Raw genomic sequence first — 9693 nt, forward strand, 5'->3', positions numbered from 1 at the left:
CGCGTGAGTACTTTGCGATCTCGACCAACCCGCCATGTTAGGCTCCGGGCTTCCAGTACTTTTACTAAGATGGCGGCCGCCATCTCCACAAATGCATAACACGAGCATCTAAGGCTTCTAATGCCGATTATCCAGCTAAGGGGCAGTACCAGCACCAGTTAATAATGCGCTGACACGCAGTTCTTGACCAGCGACGAGGGTCTGACGAACACACAGCGAGTGAGTGACACGCATGTTTCTCTGTTGGCAGTGATTCCTCCCACGATGCCACGTGTCCGGTTGGCAATAAGTGAACTTATGCAGCACCCTATGGCAAACCCATGATCAACGCTGAGGGTATCTCTTAATAGCTCTGTGCTTTATGGGCTGACCAGCCATGCATGCAGAGATTGTGTAGCTCCTCATATGTACCTGTTCTCCATGTATGACGCGGATTTGAAAAGATTGCAATCTACAGGTCAGGTTTTCCCAAATTCTGCCAGGAGTTAAGCCCCACGCAGCACTTCGAGACACTGGCCCTCAATTTCCTTGGCCTGGAGGGACTATCGCCCCTACGCTAATCAGCCTATTTAACCTCCTACTCACATCAACGCGAGCACACGGGCCATATAGGAACATTGATCAAGTCTGTTCTACGCGCTTGTGGCGGCGAATTCCTCGAAGCGACACTTAAGGTCCCGAACAGCCACAATGGATACCAAAGAGCAGAGTACCCTGAAAAGGCTCAAATCTGACCACTCGAACCCGGGATCACCTAATAAAACAAAGAAAGTTACCACCGATGCCATAGACATGATCCTAAATAGGTTGGATGAAGTGAAAGATTTGGCCAAGGCAACTAAGGAGGAGGTGGCGGCAATTCGTCAAGATATTAGGGACACTAATGCACGTCTGACAGAGACGGAATCCAGGATTAGCCGACTTGAAGATATTGATGTCAAAACATGTGCGGCTCTGAAACACCTACACATTTCCTCTGACCAAACCACTAGAAGATTGGCCGAATTGGAAGACAGAAACAGGAGAGGGAACCTACGCATTTTTGGGTTTCCGGAAGGGTCCGAGGATTCGCAGGGATCCTGTGTCTAATTTTTGGAATCATGGTTTGCTCAGGCCACAAATTTGACCTTCGTCAATCCTCTGGAGTTTGACAGAGCGCACAGAGTACCCGGAAGAATCACCAAGACGCAAAAAGGCCCCAGACCCATCGTCTGTAAGCCATTACGATATCATCACGTGGAACAAATCCTAGCCTTTGTCCGGAAACACAACCACATCCTATGGAAGGACACGAAGATCTACATCTCACAGGATTATAGCAGAGAAACAGTAGAAGTAAGAAAAGCATTTCTGGCCCTGCGCCCACAATTAAAATCAAGGGGCTACCAATTTGGTTTTGTGGGTCCGGCAAAATATAGAGTAATTGTTCGTGGGTCTCCTCACATCTTTACGGATCCTGTGAAACTTCAACGTATGCTCGAAGATTTGGAGGAGCGTGACATGGACACTAATAATCCTGACAATATGGCGGCCTCGGCCTCTGGATACAAATGAACATTCTTGAACATCCTTGATATATGTTGTTTACGACTTGACCCTATTACTCATACTGATTCACAAGATTTGTGGTCCTGATACCTACTCCACTAAGGTTTTACATTCGTGAACCTCTCCTGGTATTGTGAGTTATGCCCTATGGCATTATTTTGGGTCGAAACTTTCAGCAAATCATTATGCTTTTGATTTCTTGATGTCGCATCTGTTTGTGGTACTCATCTGTATATGCGCCTAAATGTCCTCTTTTCTTCGATCCCAATTACTGTTCTGGTTAGCGATGTGACCAGTCATTAGGTTGTAAAAGCTATGTGGTACTGCCGCATTCTCTCAGCTTTATTAAGATTATTGGCGAAGGGCTCAACTGTTGTTCGTAAGCCATTCTTGTTTATACACCACATCTCTTGGTTTTTAGGGAACCCCGGAATGGAGACCCTGATGTCACATTACTCTACAATGGTTTCCTTCAGATTTTAAGTCCATTCCGTTTGATGTCCCATTAACGGGGACTGTCTGATTAGCCGGGACTACGGTCCCATAGTTGAGTCGCGATGCTCATGGTTCTAAAGGGTTTAGCATACAGTTCAAATGCTTCAGAATGTTGTTCCAATGTTAATGCAATATTAATACTGACGGGAGGGACTACTGCGGTTTTCCTCACGTCACCATGCTTACAAATTGCAGTAGGGGTGGGTGGGGTGGGGGGAATGGGGGATAGGGGGGTAGGTGTTGTATGCTATGGTTCTTGTTTTCATTTTCATTTTCATTATCTTATTTATTCTTTGTTTGGACAAGATGGGTCATTTGTATGCCATCTCTATGTGATCTCACATCTGCTCGAGGTTTTAGTCAGCCTAGTGCCATACACAACAAGAAGGGAGATACTCTACCCGCTGTGCCGCATGGAGCACAACTCTTTAAGGTTTATAATGCCCTTATGGAGTCCGCAATAACCTAAATGGTACATCCTACACTTAACACGCCGCTCGGGGCGGCTTCCTTAGACAAATTAAAAATGTTGTCCTTGAATGTAAAAGGTTTGAATCAACCCATAAAAAGACAGAAGATATTAGACTACGTACGCAGACAAAAAGGCGATATTGTGCTATTACAAGAGACCAAGCTAGACACGAAACAATTTTACACGCTGCGGAATAAGTTCTATTCTGAGGTGGTGGGCTCTGATGCAATAGGCAAAAAGAACGGGGTATTAATACTATTAGCGAGAAAATCCAAGATAGAACTACTGTCCTCATCAGCTGACGAAAAAGGAAGATGGGTCACAGCCAAACTTGCCAGAGACAACACAGAATTCTACGTCACCAATGTCTATTCACCTAATACTAGTGACCTGAACTTCTGGGAGGGACTGGTGAAACAGATCGAGACTATCCCTGACTCGGCAGTACACATACTGGGCGGAGATTTCAATCTCCCATTCGACCCTGCCCTAGATAGAGACTCGAGGTGTACTTTCAAACCAAACAAATCACATAACGCATTCCTTAAATTGTGCCGTCGCTTTAATTTAGTTGACACATGGAGAATCCAGAATCCCACCGATAGGGATTACACATTCTACTCCTCCCCACATGATTCATACTCACGTATCGACTACATCTTCATTACACAAAATGGGGTCCCGAGGATAGAGGATACATCCATTGAGCCGAGAGTTCTATCAGACCACTCATGTATTTCTCTTTCCATCAGTAACATTAAGCCCTCTCCAAGACAAACATCATGGAGACTAAACAAAGAGATCCTAAATAAAGAACAACATCGGATTGCTATCCAAACAGCCATCCGTTCGTATCTGGAATTGAATCTGAGAGGGGACACCTCAGACCTTGTACGCTGGGAGGCCTTGAAAAGCACGCTTAGGGGGATATGTATCAAGATTCGCTCTGCTATGAATAAAGATTACAACGCTATATTGGAAAAACTAGAAAATGAGATAGCGGACTTAGAGAACAGACACCAGATGAATAGGGACAGAGAGACACTTAACATTATGACTAATAAGAAATACGAGTACAACAAATTGGTGAGTGAAAGGGCGGGAGTATGGCTAGACAGAAGGCGGAAATTTAAACTCTGCAAATCTAACAAGGCAGGCAAAAGCCTGGCCGCCTATCTAAAATTCAAGATCCAGAAGAACTCTATTAATGTTATAAGGGACTCTGCAGGAGTAGGCCACTCAGATCCCCACGAAATAACGGAAGTCTTTAAAGACTTTTATGAGAACCTATATGCTAAAAACGAGTCGGTAGATGAGGGTAAGATTCAGGATTACTTGGAAGAATGCGACTTACCAAAATTGTCATCAGAGGAACAACGGAGTCTAAACGATCCGATTACAGCGAGTGAAGTAGAGAAGGCGATCAAAGGCCTAAAGTGCGGGAAAGCACCGGGCCCTGATGGCTTCACGGCTAAATTTTACAAAAGTTTTGCATCAGACCTGATAGACCCTCTTCTTCACCTATTCCAAGAAATTACGGGCACAGGGGTGGTAAAGGGCACTTTAGCGGAGGCAATTATTGCGGTTCTCCCCAAGGAAGGCAAGGACCCATCCCTACCAAAAAATTACAGACCAATTTCCCTGATCAATCTCGATTGTAAGTTGCTGGCTATGATTCTCTCGGCCCGACTCCAACGAGTCCTCCCTAACCTGATACACCCATCTCAAGCTGGATTTTTAAAACATAGACTGTCCAGCGATAATACCAGAGTATTAGCTCATGTGTTGGAGAGGGCAAAGCTGCTCAATACCCCCACAGCGGCAATCACGTTGGATGCCGAGAAAGCCTTTGACAAGGTAGACTGGGTTTTCCTGGAGGCAGTTTTACACAAATTCAATTTAGGCACAACATTTACGAAACTCGTAATGTCTTTGTATGCCTGCCCTACTGCTAAGGTTAGAGCAGGTGGCTCCTTCTCCTCATCCTTCTGTCTAAAACAGCGAACGAGACAAGGATGTCCTCTCTCCCCGTCCTTGTTTTTGCTAGCAATTGAACCTTTCCTATATCATATAAGGAACAATGAAGCCATTGCCGGTGTGCCGTTTAACGGGTGTACTGTAAAACTAACTGCGTACGCAGATGATGTGCTCATTATGTCGGAAAAGGCTGATTAGGCTATTCCGGAGCTAATGACTACAATTGACGAGTATTCTAGGGTTTCAGGCTATAAACTGAATAAGGACAAAACGGAGGTCAAACTCCTGAATAATGTCGGGAATAAAGACATACTCGGAACATCTGGCCTCACTTGGCAACCACAATCCTTTAAATACCTGGGTCTGGATTTCGGGAAAGACTTGATATCAACTTTAAAAGTGAATGAGGAACTAACTTTAAAAAAGATATCCACATTATTGGACGGCTGGTCACCCAAGTTTCTATCCTGGTGGGGTAGGGCGGAGACTCTTAAAATGATGTGCACGCCACTGGTTAATTACCTAGCTAGTATGCTCCCAATGACTTTTACGGATGAATTTGTCAAGAAAGTGGATAAGCTGTTTGGGGAGTACCTGTGGCGAGGGAAAAGAGCCAGGATATCATTAAAAAAGTTGCAACTAGCAAAAGAGAAAGGCGACCTAGGCCTCCCCTCGTTCAGGAACTACCAGACGGCTTTCCTCTGCAAACAAGGTGCTCTCTGGCTAGTCGACTCTCCATCCTATATTCCAGTATGGTTATCTATTGAAAAATCTATCATTGCACATGCACCCCTTCAGCCCTACTTAGCATGGATTTATCGCACTTACCTTACTCTAAATATATCCTATTAAATACTAGACGAGCCCTACTACGGCTTGACCTATCCCACAAAACTAACTCCGTAATCAAAAAATCTATCTTGGTGTCACTGTGGAGGAACCCTATGTTTAGGACAGATGGCAAAACCCTCTATTGGGATCTGTGGGCTAAAAACGGTATCAACATGGTAAAAAAACTTTACGACGGTACTCTGCCCATCCCTTTTTCGACACTACAAACAACTTTTAACTTGCCGCCCATAGAATTTTATCAATTCCTGAAACTGAAATCCATCATTTCTAAACGTGCCCTTACTGCCGATTCACCTTTGCTTATGACGCACTTGCCAATTCTGTCCGTGCTGGCCATTTTGTGTCTAGAATCTATAAGTTACTCCTTCCCATGCCCAAGAAATCCCATAGGCTAACGGAAGGTAAATGGGAATTGGAACCTAACTCGACAGGAATAGCGATAGATTGGGATGTAATACATAGTACTGCACTATCAAACAAGGTTTCCCCGATCCTCTGCCAGACGAAGTACATGCTGTTGAACAGAGCATTCTGGACTCCTCAGAAGCTGTTTGAATGCCACCTGAAAGATACGCCCAATTGCTGGAACTGCCAGACAACACCTGGGGACCTAGCGCATATGCTTTTCGACTGTCCCCTATTACAAACATTTTGGGGAAAAATCTTTGCTTATATCCACCAGATATTTGGAATTAAACCTGTACAGGAATTTATCTATATCATACTGGGTACAATGGACATACAATTGCCAGACATACATGACCGGCAACTTTTAGATGTAATGTTAACGTTGGCATGCAAGGTCATCCTTTGTAAGTGGAAGAACTTTGCTGAGGTCAATTTTAAAATCTGGTTAGAATGGCTCTCTTTTTTGAGAGGGGCTGACAATCCAGCGCTGCAATCAGCTACATGGAAACCTTCCAACAAAAAATTGTGGTCCTCCCTGGATGCATCGTCCTCCCACTTTGATCCCCCATGATGTAACCTTATAACTGTCGATCATCTATGTATGCTCCATTGACTCTACATCTTACCACCGTATGCCCCAATGAATGTATATTCTACCCTTGTATGCACTGTGGTTAATGTTCCCACTGACTATTTAGCCTTGATGCATCGGTACACTTGTCCTTACTTTTCTTTGATTTTGTGTAGGCGTCACTTATTACCATGGTTGTATCGATCTATGTAATGGTAGATTTATTGTATTGTCTTTTCTTTCTTTCTTTTTTCCAAAATTTTCAATAAAAAAGATTTGAAATAAAAAAAAAAGGATTGCAACTTCTGAACTGCAAGTAACATAAGGATCTCTGTGACAAAGGCAGTAGCCCACTGAGCTATCCAGGGCTTTGTGGGCCGTATCTCACTGGGTCTGAGCACCGGCAGTTTTTTTAAAGGGGCCTCAAAGCGGGTCTCTATCGGGCTCTGTTTTGTGTGCTGGTCACAGGTAGTCTGTTTTTCTGTCACTGCAGTCCGGAAAAAAGTGCCAGGGCACAAAACGGAGCCCGATAGAGACCCGTTTCGCGACAGAAGGCACATCGGTGTACCCTGCTCACACTACTCACAAGTGGAATGTTACGGCATGACGTCATGCCAGGTGAGCGTTGTCGGTGGAAGGGAAATCCTTTAAAGAGAGTCATTTTCTCTCTGGATTTCCCATCTCTTTTTGAAACTCAGGAGCAGCAACATTGTTTTGATGTCACGAGTGCTTTAAGTGGAGGCTTTTGCAATTATATACAAGCCATAGTTGCTGTTATTTATCTTATGCAACTAACAACCATTGACAAAGCCAATAGTCCTGACTTGTAGGTATGATGTTACTTGTTGTATCAAATACCTGGATGCAATGACAGAAACAGCAAAATACAAGTCGGGACGCACACTGCTAAACACAGATTTTTAACGTACTCTTTTTAAGCTACGTCCTTAATTACATCACACCGGCCCCTCGCGGCGGGATGCCTGACTTTCACCTTGTGGATACCCTGCTATCTCACAGGGGAATATCAGGACGGGTTCCCTAAGCAAGCGCCGGGAAACCCACTGCGGGTAGCTGTGCGCTATATAAGCTCAACTACATTTACATTTACATTTACATTTACATTGGCCACGTCCCTTTGATAGACCCCACAGTTTTTTCATCCCACTCAAAGCCCTGGAGCTATCCACATAAAATACAGATCATCTGCATTTGAAAGCTACTAACAGACAAATGATTGCTCTCCAGCAGGATTATTAATCACCAGCGTTTTCTGGGAATTTTGTACTCTTATTGTTGAACTGCTTCGGCCATGATAATGATAAAAACTGATGAAGCACACACGTATGTGTCCTGCTGGGCCTGTGCAAATTTTAAAAAGAAAAATATATAGTAACACATTCTCTTACCTACTCCATTATTCAAACTTTGTGTCACAGCCTGATGTGATAAGCCACTGCAGGGGTCAGGAAAGGTGAATAGGAATAAAGAAACTTCTTGTATCCTGCGCTGCATATAAAAATAAATATCAACGCAGCAGGACAGTAAGCAAAGGTTACCAAAGGTTACCCTTGTCAAAGAAAGGATATGTCATCTTTCGCCATGCAGAGATGAACGGGTGAAAAAATAAACAAAGCCTCATTAACATGTACATGGTCTTGTAAAGACCTGTGAAGTACTCGGGGCGGCTGCGATCATCTCTAAAACTGTCTGTGTGTGTGCGCCCCTCGGCCCCGGCTGACACACGCGACGGGGGAGGGTTGAAACACTTAGATGCTAAAGACGCCTGCCTTCAAGCCCTCACTGCGAGGGCCAAAGATCCTGTTTGGGTGGGCCAGGCTCATGTTTGAGTGGGCCTGGCCCACCCGGCCCACCCGCTAGAACCGGACCTGAGCATATGGATGAGAAAGCGATAAAGGAAAATACACAAGTCCAAGCGCAACATGGCGGGCCATGCAGGAGCACATGGATGGCAGAGAACAATACAGAGCGTAAAAGCAGGGTATCATACGAGGGAGACAGCTGGAAAAAACATGCACTCTAATTGAGTGATTAACCGAAAAGAAAATGATAGTGTTTGAAAAGCAGTGGGCATGGAAGCCAGCCATTCAAAATTGTGAAGATAAACTAGACAAGCAGGGACATGAATAAGAAGCAGGCACGCGAGAGTAACAAGAAAGCCAACCAATGATAAGCAATGTACAGGCACCAAGCCCTACATGTTTTTAGTAAGCCCGCAATATGTATTTTTCAATCAGACAGCTGTGCTATTGAGTAAGCGTGAACTAAAAATCATAAATAACCAATCACAAAGCCAATAGGTCTAGCCTTGGCAAACAGACGCGATTGCTATTTTTAAAAATATATTGTATTGCATGTACATGGTAAAAAAAGAAACTATGCCGCTGCTTAAACTTGGTAGCCATATGTCTGCAATAGCATTTTTAACGTAGAAATAAGTACACGTTGCATATAATTTAAACAATAATGCACAGCTGCTTCAAGCATAATATGTATTACAACAGGCAATGCATGTGCTGTTTACTAGGTGAGACCTAAAAAATAATGATAGGCTGTCTTGCTGGTCTTTCTTGAGGAGGTAGGACCTCTGTTTATTCTGTAGGTGTTTTTATGTACAGAGTTTTGGTATATTTTTCTGAATCAGTGAGACTCCACTGTTATTTCTAGGCTATCCTATTACCTATCATTAGCCAGTAAGAATGAAGAAATTAAGCTAGTGCACATGGGGATGTGACAAGAACCCAAAATAATATGACTGTAAAATAATGTTAAAAAACACAACAAAAACAGTTAACTCTTACCATTATCACCCTACGATTCAACTACATAATTGTAGAAGCGATTGTAAATATAAAAGTTTCTGGAAGTAATTCCAACCGGCTCGTTGGTCTAGGGGTATGATTCTCGCTTTGGGTGCGAGAGGTCCCGGGTTCAAATCCCGGACGAGCCCCATTTTTAGGGAGGGGGGCCAGTGTGTTTACAAATTGTAAATTATCTGCTACTATTTCTAAATGTATCAAGAAAATATGAAGCACCCATTTTTTGTCTGTTTTCATTTTACAAAAATACGGTTTACAAAAATACGTGGTCGGCTTGTCATACTTCCGAGTTCACAAACTGGAAGAATGACAGCTATGTGACAATAAACATACTAAGCTTTGTTCCTGACTTCTGGGGGAATAAAAACAGTGCTATGGTGTGGGATATTTTTGTATTCTTAGGAAGGGCTTTTGCTTTGGTTTTAACTTGGACGAAAAAAAATGTCAGAAGCTGAGCTACAGTGATGATGCGATTGCGTGGAGAGGGAGGGGTAAATATGGCCAGGAGGAGCGGAAAGGAGGAGGGAGAG

The 9693-nt window shown here is 43.7% G+C and overlaps 1 non-coding gene across 1 annotated transcript; it reads left to right on the plus strand.

The window, feature by feature from the left end:
- Positions 1-9222: 9222 nt before the first annotated feature.
- Positions 9223-9294, plus strand: TRNAP-UGG (transfer RNA proline (anticodon UGG)). Its single transcript has one exon. It is a non-coding gene; the product is annotated as a tRNA-Pro (tRNA).
- The last annotated feature ends 399 nt before the right edge of the window (positions 9295-9693 follow it).

The sequence above is a fragment of the Lissotriton helveticus genome, chromosome 12, assembly GCF_964261635.1.
Source record: "Lissotriton helveticus chromosome 12, aLisHel1.1, whole genome shotgun sequence".
Lineage (NCBI taxonomy): Eukaryota > Metazoa > Chordata > Amphibia > Caudata > Salamandridae > Lissotriton > Lissotriton helveticus.